This window comes from Peromyscus californicus, unplaced genomic scaffold (assembly GCF_007827085.1).
Source record: "Peromyscus californicus insignis strain IS unplaced genomic scaffold, ASM782708v3 Scaffold_9__1_contigs__length_137607984, whole genome shotgun sequence".
Classification (NCBI taxonomy): Eukaryota; Metazoa; Chordata; class Mammalia; order Rodentia; family Cricetidae; genus Peromyscus; species Peromyscus californicus.
In genome coordinates, this window is record NW_026294617.1 from 97,201,197 (window position 1) to 97,223,382 (window position 22,186).

The following is a 22,186-nucleotide window of genomic DNA, read 5'->3' on the forward strand; positions in this document are numbered from 1 at the left end:
AAAAATAAGATGGAAAGCAATTGAGAAAGACACCCCATATGAACTTCTGGCCTCCACGCTTGTGAACACACATGATGTGCAATGCACACACAGAAGAAAATCTTTTTCCAAAAGAGGTAAGAGTTAACCTTGGACTTTCAAAACAAAAACAGAAGCAATATTATATACAAACCCTTAAATCTCCTGTTTGACTGGAAAATTCTCATTTATTTCACATGCAATGTACTCCCTGAAGTCCAGGGATATCTTTCTTTTCAAAGCACTGGATGTCTGGTGAGTCCTGTGACCCTAGAGCATCTGCTTTCCAGCTACATTCTCCACGGTGGTCCCTTTGTTACATTCCCAGTATCAGAAATTCTTCTTGGCTCTTAGAGAGAACTGGAAAATGGATTTGAGGGTCCTGAATATAGGACTCTCAAATCCTGGAATTGTAATTGTTACAGTGCTTTTTTAAAAAGTAATAAAGTTATTTATGAATTGATAAATATTAACCATACCACACATATTAACCATATCATTTAGAAAATACAAAAGTCATTTAGAAGTAAAGTGTTCTAGAATTTTGATATAATGTTCAATTATTTTACTTAGAAATATATGCACATATTATATATGTGAATATGTATATATTTTATAAAACACAACAGTTGTTGGAAATAGCATATATTGGCATTTCTCAACTTACACAATTGTTTTCACTGTGTAAAATTTGTTAGCAACCAGATACCATTCATATACTATTTTGCTATTTCCAATTAATGGATACTATGCTCTCTCTCTCTCTCTCTCTCTCTCTCTCTCTCTCTCTCTCTCTCTCTCTCTGTATATATGCACCTCCCTCTCTCATTTTCTACTCCTTCCTTCCTCTCTTTCCATTCCTCCCTCCTTCCCTCTCTCCTTCCTCCTCTCCTTCTCCCTTCCTCTTTTCTATTTTACTATTATTATGAACATTGTTTTAGGTCAGTTTTAAATCAAAGAAACAAGCAAGTCTGTTTCTAAATATTTACTCTCATGCTTACCCTCTAATTTTGTGTTTTTCTTTCTTTTTTGTTTTGTTTCTCTGTATCCTTGGCTGTCCTAGAACTCTGAACTCTCCTTGCTTCTGCCTCCAGATAGTTGGGATTAACTGCCTGTGCCATCACACCCACACTCAGCTGATGGGTGATGTCGTTTTGTATGCTGTGATTATGTGTTGCTCTGATTGGTTGATAAATAAAATGTTGATTGGCCAGCAGCCAGGCAGGAAGTATAGGTGGGGCAAGCAGATGAGGAGAATTCTGGGAAGAGGAGGGCTGAGTCAGGAGTCACCAGACAGACACAGAGGAAACAAGATGTGAAGGCGGAACTCAGAAAAGGTACCAAGCCACATCTGAATTGCTATTTTGTAGCAAATATTACTAAGAGGAGAGAATGGGTGCTAAGATGGCAACAATCACCATCTAATGAGCATCATGATGTCACAAGAGAAGAAAGAATCCCTTTTCTGGTGATCTGTATTTTATCAAGAAATTCTTCTGGGAAAATATTTTAGATACTGACAAGAATGGAGGATGTCATCACAACACAAAGATGGCTCTCACAGACTTTAATTTCCACATCTTGTAATTCTGTCATTTCCTAAAGAAATACTCAGAAAAGTATCTTTCTGCAGGCTACATTCTCTATGTTTTCTTCTGTTAGCTTATAAAACTATGAGAAAACCTAGGTCAGCCAATAAACATACTAATCAATGAAAGAGTTCTCTTATGCAATAACATATAAGGTTCTGCTCAAAAGATGAAATCTTTCCTATTATGCACAAGACTCTGAGTTCATTCTCTAGCCCTATAAAAACCAAATCAAAACAATTAGCCACCCCTACTGTCCTGCTTCTCCTTGATTGTCACAGTGACGAAAGACATTGAACAAAGAACATGCCAACATAGTTCTTACCTAAGTTTGGTAGATTGACTGGGGCAATGCTTTGAGTTGTTAGTTACTGCTGGGTGCCTTTTTCTGATGGGGGTATGAACAAACATTCATTTGGTCCATGTAGGGAACCAATGACAAATTCAAGTAATGGTTTCAACAAAGTCTTACTTGGTGAACCAACGAATTTGTTAGGGCTACAGAGGCTACTACATACAGAAATACGTGTGAAGCACTACTTACAGGAGCAGGGGTGACTCAAAGGAAGATGCCTCACCAAAACCCCGCGCCAGCCTGGGTGATGACTAACACAAGCTGAAACTCTGGAGTTACACAGGACTCACAGGTAGCTCACCAGCCAGAGAGTCTCCCTTCAGAAAGGAAGGAATGTTTCAATGATGAAGAAATCACTACATTAACAACTGCTCCTATAGAAGGTATCATGTCTATACTTGCCTTGGCATTTACCCCTTGAGGATTGGCAGTATTCCAGTCCTAAGATGAAGTTCTAGGAAGCTGGAAGCCTGTGTGTGTGGGTTTTATTTTTATTTATTTTTTTCTGTCTTATTTTTTTGGGAAAGGACTAGTTCCCTTTACTAACTTGTCTGATTAAATCAGATTCACCCAACTATCCCCCTTTTCTGTGAACTCAAAATCTGTAGATGACAGACTGTGACCACATCTGAAATAATGTTTCATCTGTTACTGTGTTTCATAACCATAGGAGTAAAATCTTTCTCAGTCTCATCCTCTTTGTAGGGTATCGGGCTACACAGGCTGTGCACATGGGGGCAGTGATCCAGGATCTATCTTTGAATTATATCCATCACATTCTTTGACCTAACATACCTAAAGACACATCTCCAAGAAGTCATGACTCTCTTCTTCATGACTGGGCTTATTGACCTCACAAAGGGCTCATGGAGAATCACCCAAGCCTCTTTACTGCTTCTGTCGTGTGAGATGTCATTCAAAGAGCCACTGTGAAGGAAAAAGCCTGGTTCTCACCTTGATCCTGGGCCATCAGATCCTCCAGAACTTTGAAAAATAAATTCCTAGCATCTATAAATTATCCTGTCTCAGAAATTATGTTATAGTACCCTCCAAGGACTAAAATCATAGGGTCCATACATTTTTAATATTATAAAGTCACTTTACAAGAGAATAAAGGCAGTGAAAAGGATGCTTATTGCAATCTGAGTAAAATGAGAGAAAGCAGGGTTCTTGTTCTCTTACATCATTATCAGCAAAGTAGTATTGGATGACTTTTTATTTATTTATTTTTTTATTTTTTATTTTTTTTTTTGGTTTTTCGAGACAGGGTTTCTCTGTGTAGCTTTGCGCCTTTCCTGGAACTCACTTGGTAGCCCAGGTTGGCCTCGAACTCACAGAGATCCGCCTGGCTCTGCTTCCCAAGTGCTGGGATTAAAGGCATGCGCCACCACCGCCCGGCGACTTTTTATTTTTTCAGAGTTTGTCCATATGATAGGTACTAGTTATATGCCATTTCATTTAAATTTAAATCTCCCTAGTTACTATTTAGAAGACAAAGCATTCACATTGTTATGTTTGAAAACTACAGAGGGTGTTACATGTTATTCTACTGGCAAGCTAAAACGAATTAGCTGATTCCAGGGAGCATGACAGAAGAAGCAGGATGAAGGCTTACATTATTTTGAAACTATGGCCATGGCAAGCTTCTCGCTAGCTGTCTCTTACATCTAGATTTAACCCATGTCTATAAATCTACACTTTGCCCCGTGGCTTGTGGCTTACCAGTATCTTTACATCTTGCTTCTCCTAGTGGCGGCTAGCAGTGTCTCCCAGCTCTGTCTGTCTCCTTCCTCTCTCTCTAGTTGGAAGGCCCCACCTAACTTTATTCTGCCTCACCATTGGCCAAACAGCTTTATTTATCAATCAGTCAGAGAAACACATATTCACAGCCTATAGAATAATATCATTCATCATTTCCCCTTTTCTTTCTATTCAAGAGGAAGGTTTTAACTTCAGCATAGTAAAATTACGTATAACAAAAGAGTTATCAAGCAAGAATTATAGTTATAATATCTAGTCTATTTGTATTTGGCAAAATTAAAGAAGATATCCTATCTATCCTTTATTTGTGAGTCTAAGGTTTCCTATCTACCTTATCTCTTAACATAACCAAGGAAAACCATAATTACAACTATTTAGTCTTCAACTACATCAAAGACCTCAGAAGGACATAATATTACTTAAGTAAACAGGAAGAACATTGTTAGCAACTTCCAAAAGTTTAGAATGACAGAAACAGTTGGCTACCTGGACAGTTACCTGAAGTGCTTCTGCAATGTTGGGGCATCCATTCTTCAGCCTATATTCCTAGAGTCTCTCAGTCACTTCTCTCTGTGTCCTGTAGAATGTCTGGCAATTTCTTCTGCAAAGTAGGAACCTGAAGGGCCATCTCACTTTGCAAAGTTCAGTGGTCACCTTCCTATGGGTCCTGCATGTCCAGTTTATACAACTTATTATCAAGCAGTCAATGCAAGGGCACTTTCTTGCCCAGTGACTAACTTTTGCCACAATGAAAGTTAACTCCATAATGAGTTTCTTCAATGCCTATTATCTTCTCTGAAGTAGATTGGTGTTGCCAGGAGCAGACATATCTCAACGTCCAGGAAGTCAAAGTTCTTAAAACATTTTACATGCCATATTCTGACGGTCTTTGAAGTATTTGAAGATTACCTGCCTAATTGAAATATATTTATGTATACCTAGAAAACTTAACATGATTGTAATTTTGACCATCATAGAATAATTATTAATATGTATTTCTTAATTATCATTATAATTTAAGTAAATTATATAAACATAATACCTTAAACAAGAGTAGAAATATATATGTAGTAGAACAAAATCAACTCTAAATTTGTATCAATAAACTAAAATCTATACCAATGTAAAACATTTTAAACAAGTTGCTCTTTAAAAGTATGTTCAATAATCTAACCTTTTACCCTATCATATCTATATTCTATATTTCCGTATCATATACCCCTTTATTCTTTTAGAAAGATATTGACTATGACCAATAAGTATTTGTAACGAACAACCTAAACAAAGACAAACATCCATAATCCATTTTTTGGGAACATGGTCGTAGTTTTCTAGGCTACTTCCTGCTGATAAAGGGCACTGTATTCTTATGGGGATCCTGAGAAAATTAAGAATTATGATCAAGTCTTGACTGGAATAGTCTGTGAGACTGCATTGTCTGAGCCAGTTGCCTTGAAACTGTTCTGGATGTTGGATCATCTGGGCCATCATGTCATCAGAGACCTTTCAGGGGGTCTTGGCTGGTCAAACCATATTAGCCTGGAAGCAATCCATAGATTCTCATCTTCTGTGGAAACAAAAGCAGAACCTCTTTTCCAAAGCAACATATCCTTAGTCATAAATTTTGAAATCAAGATACCTTTAAAATATACATATTGATTTAACTCAGCAGTTTTTACAATCAAATGTCTCCTGGCAGTTAAAAATCCCAAAGACAATATAATCCAGACTCTCCATGTGATGTCCATCTTTACGTGGCTTATTTTTATATTGCTTTTATTTTCTCTTTAAAGACTTCATTTTTTAAAACTATCTATTTCTTTATTTAACAAGCAAGAATTATAGTTATAATATCTAGTCTATTTGTATTTGGCAAAATTAAAGAAGATATCCTATCTATCCTTTATTTGTGAGTCTAAGGTTTCCTATCTACCTTATCTCTTAACATAACCAAGGAAAACCATAATTATAACTATCTAGTCTTCAACTACATCAAAGACCTCAGAAGGATATAATATTACTGTCTATCCTTCTTTTCCTCTTTCTTTCAAGCCTACATACACTTTTACACACATTGTAAACTGTTTAGGGTTTATCCCATCTGCATTTGTCTTATTTTGAATCTATAATCCTTATCTGGCCAGGAGAGACTTTAAATGGCTAAACTGCATGGCCAGGATGAAAAACGGCAGCCTTGGCTGCTGAGTCTGCCCATTTCAGCTTTTCAACATGGCAGAGGTAATTCACCTCCAGCTCTGGGCTGTGTGTACCGTCAACTCTCGGAAGCAGTGGGTCTATGCCTTCATTAAAGCAGCAGGTAGTCCAGAAAACTTTTTCTTTTTCCTGTACTAATAAAAGCTTAATTTGCCATGCAGTGCGGTACACTGTGTGGCTTGGAGACGCCACTGTGTACCTCGGCGGGAATCCACCATTCTGTGCTCAAGCCTGCACGCATGAACCCTGACACTGTAGCTCAAGTCCACATGCCACAGTGTCTCTGTATCATAGCTTTCCTGAGAGACACAACTAGGAAGATGCTCCATTTTAGAAACCCTTTTTTAAACTTTCTCAGGTTTTGGGTGGAAATTCTTGCCCAATGTAATATAATGTGGGGATTTAACAAGGCAACTCCATGTAGTTAAAAAGGAGGTTTATTTTGGGATAACTTACAGCCAGTAAGGGGGTTGGTTACGGGATCTGGGAGAGGTAAGGTACAGTCCAGAGGGGTTCTCTGGAGAACTCTGATTCGGTCTTCCATCCAGCATCCTGGATCACAAGGAACCAAGAGGCCTGGCAGGTCTGGATCTCAGGTCTTAAGGGCTCCTGTCTTGGCTCCACCCTAGAGACCGATCATAGGTAGTTGTGGCAGTTACCAGAAGCCTCACTAGGGGTAGTACTTCCAAGTCAAAGCTGAAACAGCTACCCACTACAGAAAGCTTTTTCAGGCTGAGGAGTCCTAGATGTAAGAGGTATCTGTGACTTGTTCCTTTGTCTCTCTGATCTTTCAGCATTTACCACAATATCTGCTTCCAGGTTTTTTGTTTTTTGTTTTTTTATTGAAAGACCATTTAGAAATTCATGTTGCAGACTAAGAGTTCCTCTGTTCCCGTCATGGGCATTCTGTCAATAACTTGAGAACCTCCAATCATATCCCACTTTTCAGGATTTCACTGCCTCCCTCTAGCACCAACCTGGAGATCAAAACCTTTAAAGCATAGGCTGTTGAGGGACAATGAAGAACTAAACTATAGCAATTTTTGTGCCTCACTTCCCCACAAGGCAACTCTGTGGGGTTTAGATGTTTGCACATACAGGGCTTTTACACCATAGGAGAGGAGGCTGGAATTGTAGGGCGTGGTACCATAAGGGGCATCTGTTCACCTACCACTTCTCTCTGGAGACAAAATCAGAACTTCATTCTTTAATGTAAACAAGTCTTCTAAGAGGCCTGAAGAGACCTACACTTGATGGTATGCAAATATCTCTGGAAGACGAGAAAGTATATCAGTCAACACCTCAGGGTGAGATAGATTTTTAAATCTTAGTCAGAGCAATTGACTTTCTCTAACTTACATTTAGACTTACTTTGTCATTTAGTCATAATGTCTGAGCTATAAACAAAGATGAAGTGTTCATGGAACATTACCTTCCAACAATAGTTTGTGAATCTAAACAGTGAGAGGGCACCATAAGTTATATGTGTGCATGCACGTTTTCCTATGCAGACTATCATGTGCGTACAAGCTATAACAATGCCTCCCTACTCCTGGCCAGTCCCACTCCCAAAAAGTACAAACTTTAAACTGCTTGAGGCATTTCTTTGATTTGCCTCCATATTCTGAAGTAACCTACACCCTCCTGTTTTCCCTGTTTTTAATTTTTTATCTGTTATATTGTATCCTCTGGCTGTCGCATATGAAGATAATTGGCTCTCTTCCATGCCCATCCTCTAATTCTTCTTAAGCAGCTCTCCTTTGTCCTCCATGTGGATGAAGCCACATCCCTTGAGTTGAATCAGAGTTTAGAATTTATATTTCCATAACAATGGAAACTGTCACCAGGAATCAGATATTGTGCTGTGTCAATATTTTCTTTCTTGTATTAACCTTGGATTTTTGGAAATTATTTTTTTCTTAATTTCATTTTCCTTATCTTTAAAAATGGCTATCTTTTTTAACTATCAGTGTAACCTGTTAGTGAACTACAGTTGACATGGAATAATTTTCATATAAAGTATATACTTAGATGAGTCTTGTCACATATATCATAGATGAATAAAGATATTGTGACGATAAAAATAATGAGTATACATATCACTCCCAAAGAGCTGTTTGAGTCCCTTAAAAGAAACCTCTCCTCCTTCTATGCCATCTCCCAGTCTCAGAAACTCTTTATCAGGGCACACTGGACTTCATTTTCTAAAATTCTTGTAAATGGAATCCTAAATTCCACTCTCTTTGTTGCCTGTCTTTTTCATTCAACAAATTTATTTGTGTCTTATCCATTTATAAGTTCATGTCTTTAATTGGTGAAATAGCATTTTGTTTCCAGATCATTGTGAACATTTGATGTGATTAGTCTGTTAAATTATAACCATTCTGAAAGGAATGTAGTGGTATCTCAATGTGATTGATTTGTATTTTTATAATGGGAATTAATAATGATACATCTTTACACATAATTATGTGCTTTATACCTATCACAAGTTTATCTAACTATGTATGTATGTATATATATGTATGTATGTATGTATGTATTTATGTATACATGTATCTATCTATCTATCTATCTATCTATCTATCTATCTATCTATATCTATTTACCTATCATCTATCTGTCAACTATCATCATAATTTATCTATCATCTACTCGTCATCTGCAATCTACCTCTCTATCATGTAAACTATCATTTATTTGTCTCTCTATAGTTAATTATCAGCTATCTATCTATCATTTGTGTGCCCAGCTATCATCTACTTTTTCTGTTTTGATACTGTATCTAAGAATTATTTCTTATCTTTTAAATTTTTTAATTCAAAAATTAATCTAGATCTAAAAAATTAAAATAGACCTCACTATGTAGCCCCGTCTGCATTGGAACTCACAGAGATCCACCTGCCTCTGCTTCCTGAGTACCAGGATTAAAGGTGTGTACCACCATATTTGGCCTAAGAATCTTTTACTGAAAAAAGGATCACAAAGGTTCTCATCCACCCTTCCTTCTAGTAGTCTGTAGCTTCCTTTAATATGTATGTTTGTTAATCATTTTGAATTACTCGTTTTTAATGTGGTGGATGAGGACATGTGTTGTCATATTGGAGTGTCCATTATTTGCAGTATCATCCTTTGTCAGTATCATTTGGTTTACCAATGAATTTTTTTTTCATCTTTGTTGAAATCAATTACTCATTGATGTCCAGATCTACCTCTTAAGTCTGCAACCTGTTCCACTGACCTACTTGCCTATCTATCATTATGCTAGAACTGTACTTGTCTTGTTACTACATTTTTACAGTGAGTATTGAAATTAGACTATGTCATGACCCTTTGTGCTCTGGCAACTAGAGGAGATTCTTTTATTTGGGTGACATTTATTTCTATTTACCTAATCCCAAGGTGGATCAACAATGGAGTGATTTGAATAAAAATGGCCCCCATAGGCTCATAAAGGGTGGCACTATTGGGAGATGTGGCTTTATTGGAGTAGGTACGACCTTGTTGGAGGAAGTATGTCAGTGGGGGTGGCCTTTGAAGTTTTAGAGCTCAAGCCAGGCCCAGTGTGCATTCTCTTCCTGCTGCCTGTGCATTCAGATGTAGAACTCTGAGCTACCTCTCCAGCACCATGTCTGCCTGCCTGCTGCCATGCTTCCCACCATGATGATAAAGGACTAAACCTCCAAAACTGTAAGCAAGCCCCAATTAAATGTTTCCTTTATAAGAATTATTGTGGCCATGGCGTCTCTTCACAGCAATAGAAACCCTAACTAAGACAAATGACAATTCAAAAAATCTGAAGATGCTGATATAGGAGCAACAAACCAGAGAAGCAAACATCTTTATACAGCATTTTTCCTGAAAGTATAGGCCGACTTTGAACCTCTGCTCTCTCTCTCTCTGTGTGTGTGTGTGTGTGTGTGTGTGTGTGTGTGTGTGTGTGTGTATGATGTTACCATTTACATTGCTGTATTTGTAGATGGTTTGTCAAACCAGAGTCTTTATTTAGACATAGGAACATGAATCTGTATAATCATTAATTTTTCTGAGTAATCCTTTCAGACACTGAAGTTTGATAATTGCTTCGTGAACAGTGTTTGAAGAAACAAGGCCCTACACAGAGGAGTTAAAGTTGTACTGATTTAGGTGGAAAGGGAAGAAAATACTTCAATGCACCTTTCCATTCATTCACCATCCGTTCATTCATCTGTCTACTGTGAATGAAGCATAAGCAACAAAAGACAAAGAAGCAACTTTGCAGGCAGCCTTGGCACCAGCGCAGGTGCTAATGGAGAGCATGAAGATTGGGGAGCTCTGCTTCAAAGGCTGCTTATGTTCCTCTGGTATTATTTACATTGTTTAGAACTGTCATGAATCCATCTCCAAGGATGCTTCCAGCAATGGGGAGCAGAGCAACTCTGTGCTGTGAGGGTGCTGGCGGCCATCTCCCCCCAGGCTCTTCACAGATTGCCTTTAAGCAGTCTCAGTCTGAAAGAAAAATAACTTGCTCTAAGCTTGTTCAAATGGGGGAGTTTATAGCTTCCTTCAGACACTAGCTCTTCATTGTACCTTCCCACTGTAAGTTCCAGGCTTTCAACAGATACACATTTTTTTTTTTTTTATTATGGAAAACTCAGGAGTGGCCTGGATAGTTTATGCAGGGCCCACTTGAGGAAAATTAGGGAGCTGAAGAATCTGGATCTTCTGGTCCTTCACTTTGGTGTCTTCAATGGTATGTGCTTACTTCTCAGCTTCATAATGTTTCTCTCTGATACCTTCTAACTCCAAATCTGTACTGAGGAAGCAGACTTGAAAATGCATGCATACGAGTGACAAATGGCAGACGGCAGATGGCACAGACCCTTATGTTGCAGAACTGGAGTGTGGGACTCAGATATCATTGCTCAATAAGGATCGTCACCAGAGCTGCTGGTATGAGCTGCTAGAGGCAGTTTGCTTTTCTGCCTCCTCATTAGGAAGCCTTGAAGACTACCTGATGCAACCTCTCAAAAGGGCTAAATAGTTGTGAGCACTCAGAAAAATTTCTCCTTAAATTATAGAGCAGATGCTGCATCTACTAGGTTTGCAGAGGAGAGGATTTAGGAGTCAAGAAATGTTTCCTCCTAGAATAACAAAGCATGCTACGATTGGAGGACAGTGAGAGCTCTGGCTTCATCTTAGAAACAAGGAAGCTGGAGTCCACAGAGGAAGCCGGTTCCTGCTAAGTCACTATATGTAATTCGCAAATCAGAGATGGAAGCCTCTGCATTACTCTGGTAGGGTAATTATCATGGGCTTACTAATGACCCAGAGCCAGTTAAGAGCAGGCTAAATACCTTCTTCTTCCATAATCATGGCAAGAGCTCTGTAATACAAATGCAAGATAATGTCCTCTGAGCCCAATTCTTTGTGAGAAGAAGCAGAGGATAAATAAATAAGCAAGTAACCTCCAACTTGCTCTCCCAACAATGAAGAGTTTTAATTTTTTAAAAATGAATGTATCCATAGGGGTGTGTATGTATATTAACTTATACTGTGTACTGCCTAGAAAATGATCTGCGATCTCTCAGAAGACCCATTCCCTTGATTAGTGGTAAGTTAGGTTAGTTAATTAAGGTTACTTTAATACTAATTAGTCAGGGCTTTAATTATGTTTTCAGAACAGGAACACAAGATGGAAGAGATCTCTTTGACCCAGTTAACCAAAGTGATTGCTGTGCTCGTCTTTTATCTAATCATTATTTGTAATTAAAAGAGGAAAAAAAAACAGAGGGATAAAAGTTGATGCTAATGGAATTATAATAATAACCTTTATCTGGGTGTGGTGGCATATACTTTTAATCTCAGTATTTGGGAGGCAGAGGCAGGCAAACCCAGGGTAGTCCACATGGTGATTTCCAGGTCAGCCAAGGCTACATAGTGAGACTCAGTCTCAAAACAACAATAGCAATCTTAACCAGACTGTACAAGAAAGCACTATACACTAAGGTGGAAAGTGGCCTGTAGTGCCTGTAGTGAACCTTCAGGGAGGCAGGCAGGCAAAGATGCTGAGGGCAACTGACTTTGCAGGGAGAGTAACAGAGAAATCCGTCCACTAGGCCAGAGAGTAAGTGGGTCACAGAGAATAAGTAGTAAGTGAAGACTTTACATTGGAGCAAGGATGGCAAATAAATAGAAAACTAAATGGGAAAATCCTTTTCCCAGTCAAGAGCGCTTGTCTCACGCACTGAGTGTTCTTCGGATGCCAGGCCCTAAATATGACTGGGATCATAAAGAAATGAGTCAGCATTCAACCTGCAAGGAAGTTACAGACTGGTGGGATAGGCAGGATTGTAGACAGATAAACTAACCCAAGATGCTAAGATGTGTGACTGGCACATGTGTTTCTTCCCCTAGACTTCATCTAGACAGCATGCGTATAGTTCTTACCAAATGCAACCTGCGAACCTGGTTAAATTAGTCAGAGCCCAGACTCGTTTTCATGTGTTTGACCTCTTATATTGCCAGGGCTGGGTAAGAAGAACAGAGCTGCAGTGGTTTGTCTAAGAAGACTTTTGACTGAGTGCAAAGGGGAACACGAGAAGAAGTGAGGCATTGCATTTGAATGTTTGTGCCATTAGTAATCATAACCATTTTCCAGCCTTTACCCAGAAAAGCTGTTCTCCTCCATCATAAACAGGATATGAGGATGATTTATAAAAATAGTAGTGTGTGCAGGCGTGTACTCCCTTGGAGTGCATTTCCTTCCTACAGACCTAGACACTGGGATTCCCTCTCTGAGGGCTCTTTGCATTGTGGGGCAAGAAGACAAATGAGCTTTGTTTGTAGATGCTCATGGTTAAAGACTGTGCTGTATCTTCTCTGGAATGGGTTTAATGAAGGTGAGGTTTAGAGAAGGCCTTAGAGGCTGAGATAGCATGCCAAATGGTGGTAGGAAAGAGGGAGGCTAAGACAGAGTCATTTCTAAAAGACTTGTTCACTGCATCAGTCTGAGGTGGCTGCAGTAGATGAGAGTCATGGGCTCATAGGGATACTGGATACCGTTGACTTATACAATGAACATGTAGAAGTGAACTTTATTATTTGGAAACTACAGAGCATCTTAGAGCTTATGACCTAGTCATGTGGGTCTTGGAATCTTTGTGTAGCAGCCTTAGTGATCATGAAGATGGACTTTAGTGTCCATTTTTCTCAAAGCAGAATTTGGTTTAGAAAGTTATCAGCAAACGTGACATCATTACCATGTGGTGGTTTACAGATTCAAACACATTACCCTTCCCATGTCTAGAACTGCAAAGTGTTGGCCTCTGAATCATAGACATCAGCAATCTCATTTTTGTTCTTAGATCGTTTCACTCTTTGGTGTATAAGGCCTCCCTCCATTACCAATGATAGCATCACCTTTGTGATCTGTGTACACAGCTGCAGAGACTTAGATTAACAACAGCTGTAATGTAGAATCACTTCATATATCCTTTGCCCATTGACACATTCAATTCTACATACCAGAACCCTTTTGATGCAACCTACATCTTCTCCTGGCACTCAGCCACAGAAGCAGCAGATTTTATTAATGCAGATGCAAAATCAAATTGTTTTGGACTTAGAGAAAGTTGTATTTGTGTAGTGTTGACACACCTGTCCCAGAAGCCTGTGCACTGTACCTTATATGCATCATTAGGAGATTTTTAACAGATTACTTTTTATAATTGAAAAGTTACTTTATTCATTTACTTAATTAGTTTCTGAAAGCTAGCTCCAAAGTTCATTCTATCTTTTTCAAATTTCGCAGATACTGTAAATTGAGTAGAGAAATTCCAAAGTTTTTCAGTTCTACCTAGTGTTACTTTTATATCACTGTGACAAAATATCTGATAATTTAAGGAGGGAAAAATTTGTTTGGGCTTGTAGTTTTGGAGAGTCACAGCCCATCATAAGCTCACTGCTTTAACCATAGCATCAGCATTATGCTTATTCACATGGTGTAGACCTCAAGGCAGAGGTGGGTAGAATGGAATCAAGGGCCAGGCTATTGACCTGCAAAGGCTTGCTCCTAGAGAAATAACTCCTCTAGCTACACTTAATGGTGTGGCTCAATCATTCTATAGCCTTCAAAATAGCATATTAGCTAGGGACCAAGGTTCAAAACATAAGCCTATCAGGGATACTTAAGAGTTCAGACTCAAACCATAAAACATCCAAAGAATATTCCTGTAATTACAAATGGAGTTGCCACAGAAGTTCAAGATGAGTGGGCTGCAATGGCCCCAATGTTACAGAAGAACTTTGGGTGACTGACCAGGCAGCCAGATGTCTCTGTCATTTCTAGAAATTTAGAAGTTGCTTGCAATGTAATTGCTGTTTACTCAGGTAATACTATATCCTTCTGGAGTCTTTGATGGAGTTGAAGACTAGATAGTTGTAATTACAGTTTTCCTTAGTTATGACAAAAGGTAAATTAGATATAAAACTTTAGACTCATAAACATAAGATAGATGATAGAGTATTTTCTTTAATTTTGCTTAATACAAAAAGATATTGTAACTAACCGTAATTCTTACTTGATAACTTGTTTTATTGTGTATAATTTTACTACATTAAGGTTAAAACCTTCCTTTTTATTAAACAAAAAGGTAGAAATGATGTGGATTATGCTCATTATTAATAATAAAGCTGATTGGCTGATAGCTGGGCAGGAAGAGATTGAGTGTGAGAGCCAGACTAGGAGAATTCTAGGAAGAGGAAGGGCAGAGTCAGGAGTCACCAGTCAGATACAGAGGAAGCAAGATGAGAATGCCTCACTGAGAAAAGGTACCAAGTCACATGGCTAAACATAGATAAGAATTATGGGTTAATTTAAGTGTAAGAGCTAGTTAATAATAGGCCTGAGCTACAAGTCAAGCATTTATAAGTAATATTAAGCCTCCGAGTCAATTATTTGGGAAGCAGTTGCTGGGTATTTGCGAGTTGATAGTGGAGCAGCAACTTCCATTTACAGAAAGGGAACCCAGACAATAATACCCTTTTCAACAAAAGGCTCACAGTGACTGTGCAGTTATAAAATCATAGGTTAGGAAAATGTCAGGAAGAAAGAAAAAGGTCTGTGCCAATTTGACAGGTTTTTCCTGGTTCCAGAATCCTGTTGTTCCAATTTAGTCCTCATGTAATTCCCTTCAATCTTAAAAAATTCTTTTTAGATTTATTCATTTTCTGTTTTATATATATGAGTGTTTTGCAAGGATTCAAGAAGGTATCAGGACCCATGGAAATGGAGTTACAGATGGTTGCCAGCTTTAATAAGTGCTGGGAACTAAACTCTTGTCCCCTGCAAGAGCAACCAGTGCTCTTAATCGCTGAGCCATCTCTCTTGCTCCTCCATTCATTCTTGATACATGTTCCTCTCTTAGTTTCCCCAGCAACCAGCAGGTTCTCATCAGGTTGTGAAATATTGTTCCTTCCTTAAATCTCCCCCCTTTTTGATGGGGCTGTTTCCACTTAACTACAGTCCAAACTTAAACCATGATCTCCCTCCTGACTTCTAGATGGCTTTCAATTTCTTTTCCAATTACTTAAGAATATCTCCCTTCCAATTTCTAATAGTTCCTCTACATGCTTTCTGTTCCTCGCCTCCCAATAGTCAGCCATGTCTATAGAAGTTACTTTAGCTGGAGTCATTGGAACGTTTTCTCATTCTGAACTCTCTCCGTCCCAACATTCCACAGGTCAGCAAATTTTGCCTTCACATCTGCAACTTATTTCCCACCTCAACCAAATATTTTACCTTTTCATTGTCACTGATGTCTGAGCACCCCTGTCATTTTTCAGGAAGACTGACACAGTTGTTATAATGATCTCCGTCTATCTCCCCTTGCTTCCTATTTTCTGCACATTCTGTTTTCTGCAGAGCAGTGATGGGTGATGTCATTCTGTATCCTGTGAAAATGTGTTGCTCTGATTGGTTGATAAATAAAGCCTTTTGGCCAATGGTGAGGCAGAATAAGGTTAGGTGGGACATTCTAAAGAGAAACCCTGTCTCGGAAAACCAGAGAGAGAGAGAGAGAGAGAGAGAGAGAGAGAGAGAGAGAGAGAGAGAGGAAGAAGACAGAGAGCCACCAGAAGAAGCAAGATGTAAAGATACCAGTAACCCATGAGCCACATGGCAAAGTACAGATTTATAGAAATGAATTAATTTAAGATATAAGAACTAGATAACAAGAAGCCTGTGATGGCCATAGTTTAAAAATAATATTAGCCTATGTGTGTTTATTTGGGTCTGATCAGCTGTGGGACCAGCAGGTGAGAGAGATTTGTCCTGACCGCAGGCCAGGCAGGACACAGGAAAACATTCAGCTACAGAGCAACCATAGTTAAACACACAGATACATTTCAGATCACACAGATTATTTGCTGTAACTTCCCAATAGCTTCTTACTATACACAGAAGGAGGTTCAACAGCCTGAATATGGTTTCTAAGTTCATATATGATTCAGAGCCTTTTTATCTTCATGAGTCACCCATTGCCATGTTCTCACTCACTCACTCACTCACTCACCTGCTGGAGTTTCTACTTTGACATTCTTTGGACCCTGGAAATGCCTGCGTTTATTACTCTTTATGGTCTGGAGACTTGCTTTTTCTCTCTACCAGACAGTTCTCCCCAAATCATCCTGAGGCTGATTCCTTTATGACTTCCGTAACGTAACTCAGCTCCAGTGGCATCACTGGGAACTCTCATGACCCCCACCTCTCCACCACATTAGTCTGTTTTTTTTTTCCACTGCATTGATTGATATCTGGAATGGCCTTTTCCTCTTGTTTGTGTCCTGGCTTATAATCCACCTTCACTTCCTCATACCTGTCTTATTTTCTGCTATCGTTTTGGCACTGAGCATGGTGTGTGCATGTGGCAGTCCTCATGAATAAGTATTAAGTGGTTGTAAGAAAGCCCTTATTTGGGCTCTTTGAAGTCTTTTTGAACCATCAGGTGGCAATGTCCCTTCTTTCTTTCCTTAGTGGCTTTTAGGGATATCTGCTACTGAAACCTTATATTCATTCTTAGCTACAATGAAGGCTTCTGCAGCCCTTTTCTTCTCTCCTTCTCCATTTCCCACAGAAGGACACATAATGAACATCTCTAACACTGCTATTTCTAAAGCTGCATCTAGAGCTTGAGAACTACTTCAGTACATCCATATAGTTTGTGAAATGCTCTATGTAAAAAAAAAAATGTTTTTTTTTCCAGACAGGGTCTCACTATATAGCCATGGCTACCTTGGAATTCTCTGTGCCAAGCAGGCTGGTGTTGAACTCAGATTCAGCTGCCTTGGGCTTCCAAGTGCTGGAATGAGTGCTGTTTTCTTCACATGCTTTGTCCAGACAATCCATGAACTAGTTTTTAGTAATTCTGTTTTTAGAGCTGTCAGTGAAGAAACTTTCTTTTTAACTGTCTTCATTCCCAGGCATTCCAGTAGGAGCTCAAGTTTGCTTTGAACTAGGAGAAAATATCTCAGCACACAGTGCAGTATGTTCAACATCACTTCCCTTAAATGGAGATCTCCTTGGTGTCTGGACTTACCCTTTACATGAACCTGGCTCCTATGACAAACAACTTCTACAGATCCTCCACTCATGGGCTACAAATACTATCTAGATACAGAGGATCCTCCCATGAACACAGCCTAAGCTCCTGCTTTTGGCTTTCATGCCAAAGTATTATGGTAATTCTAATGTGGCTGACGATGCTTAAGGAGTTAGTCATAGTGTTCCAGCTTATTTCCAAGGAGTAAGCTGGAGAACTTAAGACCGGAGGGAAATAAAGACAAAGACAAGGGACTATGAAAAGACACCAGATTGAACAATCAGGACATAAGATGCATTGAACAATGATAGAGAAGCAGAAGGGCATGAGAATGGGACTGCTATGGGAAATAGAACACAATGTGAGTCCCTTGGGGGCCCTGCTAAGGAATTGAGTTTTTAACAACACTGGATATATTTTAAAACAAGAGATAGATGGTGCCATTAAAATTTTCTATTGGTATCAACTTTGGTTGAAACAGTCTTACATAACTGAAGTAGGAGACATTGCCAGGAAACAGATGAAAATAAGTGTGTGTGTGTGTGTGTGTGTGTGTGTGTGTGTGTGTGTGTGTGTGTGTGTTTGTCAAGGGTGAGTAAGAGAAAACTGTAAATGAGAACTAAGAAGACATCAATGGGGGTGGTGGAGAAAAATGAGAAGGTCACAGCTTACAGGACATTTCACAAATGGAATAGACTGACTCAATGACTCTGAGGGTCACAAAAAAATACATTCTAAGGGTGAGTAACTAAGTTTTACCTTTGAATACCCCAGACACTGATGTGGCATCTGTTGAGATGAGATCATAGATATGAGAGGAGGAAGAAAGCTAAGTGAGAAAAGTCCTCCTCATGTTGTAGTAACAGCCTGGAGACAGAATATTAAAAGCTCGGATTATCATCCTCATTGGACGTGAAGACCTGCCACTGCCTCATTGAAGCTGTTAATGGATCTGGGGACTGATCTGTACGCATGACATATTAACAATTTGGATGCAGGATTTTTGATATGGATTGAAAAGGTAAGTGATCCTCACAGAGCCACTGATCCTTGGCTGACATTTACCCATGCTCCCCTGCTTCCATTATAGTCTGTTGGCATTCTGAGGAGACACACGGCGCTCTTTGCCTTTTCAGTCTCACTGCACAAACACTGAATCACTGTCTGAGCTCCAGGAAGGTGCAATCAAGGTTCTTATTTTTTTCTTTTACAATTTTATTATGTTGAAAACAAAGTACTGAACCAAAAGTCAAAAGGTGTTGGTTCTCATCAAACTAGATAGCTCCCTCTTTTTGATCCCTGCCTTCATCCCTTTCCTTACCCCATTTTAAAATTTTAGAAAATATAGTGTGTGCACACACACGCCTGGCACACGCATGAGCATGGGCATGTGTAGACATACCACAGTGTGCTTGCGGAGGTCAATGGAAATGGCTGGTAGGTGGTTCTCTTACTTCACTAAGTGGGACCTGACCCGGGGATCTAGCTGAAGTCCATAGGCTTGGTGGTAAACCCCTTACCTGCTGATTCTTCTTCCTAGCACTCCTCCTTTTTAATACTTTGGTTTTGTTTTCTATAAAATGGTGATGGGTGGTGACATCTGTTTTCATGTAGTGACACCTTGGAGGAGTTCAGTGTAAACATCAAGTGGGATCCTGTTTATAAAGATCCCATGCAACTCTGCTGCATTGCTATTGACTTACGGCACAGCAGCAGCAATGCTGTACACGGGGATGACCTGCTATGCTGTCGAGAGTACTCCACCATGCTGGCAGAAGAGCAGCAGTTTCCATCTCAGCCAATGCTGCCTAGCACAGGGAGGGAATTGAGAGTGGAGGTCCCGGAGTACGTAGTCCCAGGTGCAAAGAAGAGGCCAGCCATTCATGGAGAATGATCATAGTCAAGGTGCTTGAACCCTTTAAACCCAATCTTCATGATCAATAAAATAGAGTGAGTAGTTCTTGCCTTGCAGTTTATAAAAATACAGCAGATGATACAAATATCAAGGCTACTGATTAGTCTTCATCACACCAGGTTATAAGTTATGTAACTTTCTAATTAAAATTGAATCTCTGGTGGACTGGGGAGAGGAGGGGATGGCCAAAGTGTTTGCCTTGCAAACATGAGCACCTATAGTGGGAGTTGAATCCCTAGTGCCCATTATAAAAAATTAACTGGGCAGAGAAGTGTATATTTGTAACCCTAGTGCCTGGAAGGCAGAGATGGGAGGATGCCTGTACTTCACTGACCAGACAGTCTAGTCTGTTTGGTGAACCCCAGGCTGCTGAGATCCCATTTCAGAAATTCAAAGGTGGATGATGCTCTTAAGGAACAATATGCGAGGTTGTCCTCTGCTTTATGCACACATGTGTGCACATGGTGTGCACACACTCTCCCACATACATACACATGCCTATTCTTTTACAATTAATTTCCACATTCAACACAACTCAGTGGAAATTATAAAATTGAAATACCAATCTGAGCAGCCATTCACTAGGCCGGTGAGACAAGTATTTGACCTTCTTTCTTTTAGCCACTGGTAAATGCTGCCCATGAATCTCATTTTAGGAGACCAACATTGTGGTTCAACTGCTCAACTCAACTGCTTCTACATAGAAGTGCATCATCAGAGTCCATGCCATCTGCCTCATTCCACTTTGTGTCAAGTCTGGTGTGGGTTCTTTGCTAAGGCTGAGTTGGGGCCTCAGTGTCTCTGTGTGCATGTTGCATACTGCCTTTCCACTCCAAGGTTGTGAACCTTCTGGTAGAGTAAGAAATTAGAATGATTGTCCATCTTTGCTAAGAGTAAAATCAGTCAAAATTCACATGCCTTTACCACACCTGGGGGTGCTCCCACTCTCTCTCTTCCAGACTGGTCGGCCTGTATACTTATAGTCTTCTCTGTTCATTTTGGTGAACTTTCCTCTCATTTCATCCCCAAGGGTCCTTGCAAAAAGCATTACTGTCTCTTTGCTAAATGCAGAGTGAACAATGCTTCCACTTCCACAGTACTGGCATGAAAAACACATACGACTGTGTCTAGCTTTTTACATGAGTACTGGGGATTGAACTTGGTTCCTCACGCTTATGCAGAAAGCATTTTACAAACTGAGCTATCATCCCAGCCCTTTAGAGTTTTATGTTATTTATGGTCCAAAATATGTTTACTGATTAATGCCAACTGCTCTTTACACTTGATTACTTTTATTCCAAATATTATTGCTCATAAAAATTCCACATATTCAGTATCTACAATTCTTCTTTCTTTCTCACTGTGTTTTAGAGTGAAGATCATAGCATCATAAAGCAATGTTCCTATGTCTCAGTGAATGATGCCGTTCTGAAATGAGTGTGACAGGAAGTGAGAAATCTACAATTTCAGCATTGGCCACATGGGGGTTAAATTTTTCTGGAGAAAATAAATATGACAAAACCATATTTATAAGATGACAGGAAAGAAATGGCACTGTACTTTTCTTAGAATTTCAATTTTACTGGAAATTACAGAATCTACAAAGGAAAGTTTATACCAGTTAACCAATGCTCAATCCTGGAGACTCTGGCAACCTTTAGTGACAGTTACTCTGCCAGTCACCAATGTACAATTTGCTGAATCAATGCTTGGGAAAGCACCTTGACTATTATCATCACAAGGGGTTTGCTTAATGCATTTTCTGGGAAAAAAATAAGGAGACAAGAGCCACAATTGCCATCCTTGGATATAGGCCAGAAGGAATGGAGTTACACTGTTGGATTTGCCAGGCAAGACCCTATTTCTGGGAGGACATATTCACTCAGTTCTTTTCTGACTCATATATCACAGAATGCAAAGATCATGTTATATGATTCATCCATTCCACATTTTTACCTTACCCCAAACTGTCATTTGCCCAGAAATAATTACAATTGTGTGATTCCGTCTTCCATCCTTGTCCTGTATTAAGACTTCCATCTCCGAGTTCTGTTCCAAAGGGAAACAGGAAGCAGATATTTTCCTCTTTTCTGCTTCTTGTTTTATTCTTCCTTTGCCTTGACAAGCCAACTCTGCTAACTCTCTTTCCTCGAACCTAGACTGTGGTACGAAGCAGAGCACAGACAAACGTCAGCCCTTAAAAATGACTATCCTTGCCAGCCAGCAGTGCCACGTGCCTTTAATCCCAGCACTCAGGAGGCAGAACCAGGCAGATCTCTGTGAATTCAAAGCCAGCCTGGTCTACAGAGCGAGATCCAGGACAGGCACCAAAACTACACAGAGAAACCCTGTCTCAAAAAACCAAAGGGGAAAAAAAAGGCTATCCTTTTTCTATGCTTTTGATATAAGATATTTATTGATGCCAAAATGAAAACAAAGTACTGCACATTTTATCCAATTTTTCTGTGTAAATCCAAAAAGACATTACTATTGACTGGATTCTATATCAAGTCAGGGCAAATGATCCACAAATGGGGGAAAGATAATAAACTCTTTGGGGCATCACTTTACAGTAGAGCAATCTCACCATTCCCTAAAGCTGTGGAAGAATTCATTTACCTTACAGAGGTGAACCCTTCTCTTCCCCAGAGACTATTTTGTACATCTCAGCTCAATACGAGATTACATCCACTGTCGACAGGAACCATTTGTACTAGGTCCTCCCCTACACACACACACACACACACACACACAC

The 22,186-nt window shown here is 39.4% G+C and overlaps 1 long non-coding RNA gene across 5 annotated transcripts in view; it reads left to right on the top strand.

Annotated features, from left to right (window-relative positions):
• LOC128106078 (uncharacterized) overlaps positions 1 to 22,186 on the top strand; it is a 94,844-nt gene that overhangs the window by 66,190 nt on the left and 6,468 nt on the right. For 3 of the 5 annotated variants that reach the window (XR_008216587.1, XR_008216590.1, XR_008216588.1), the window contains exon 3: positions 18,291 to 18,537. The exons of 1 other annotated variant lie outside the window; for it this stretch is intronic. This is a non-coding gene — a long non-coding RNA (uncharacterized LOC128106078). The remainder of the gene's footprint in view (positions 1 to 18,290; positions 18,538 to 22,186) is intronic. One more of the 5 variants, XR_008216589.1, reaches the window with a different exon arrangement.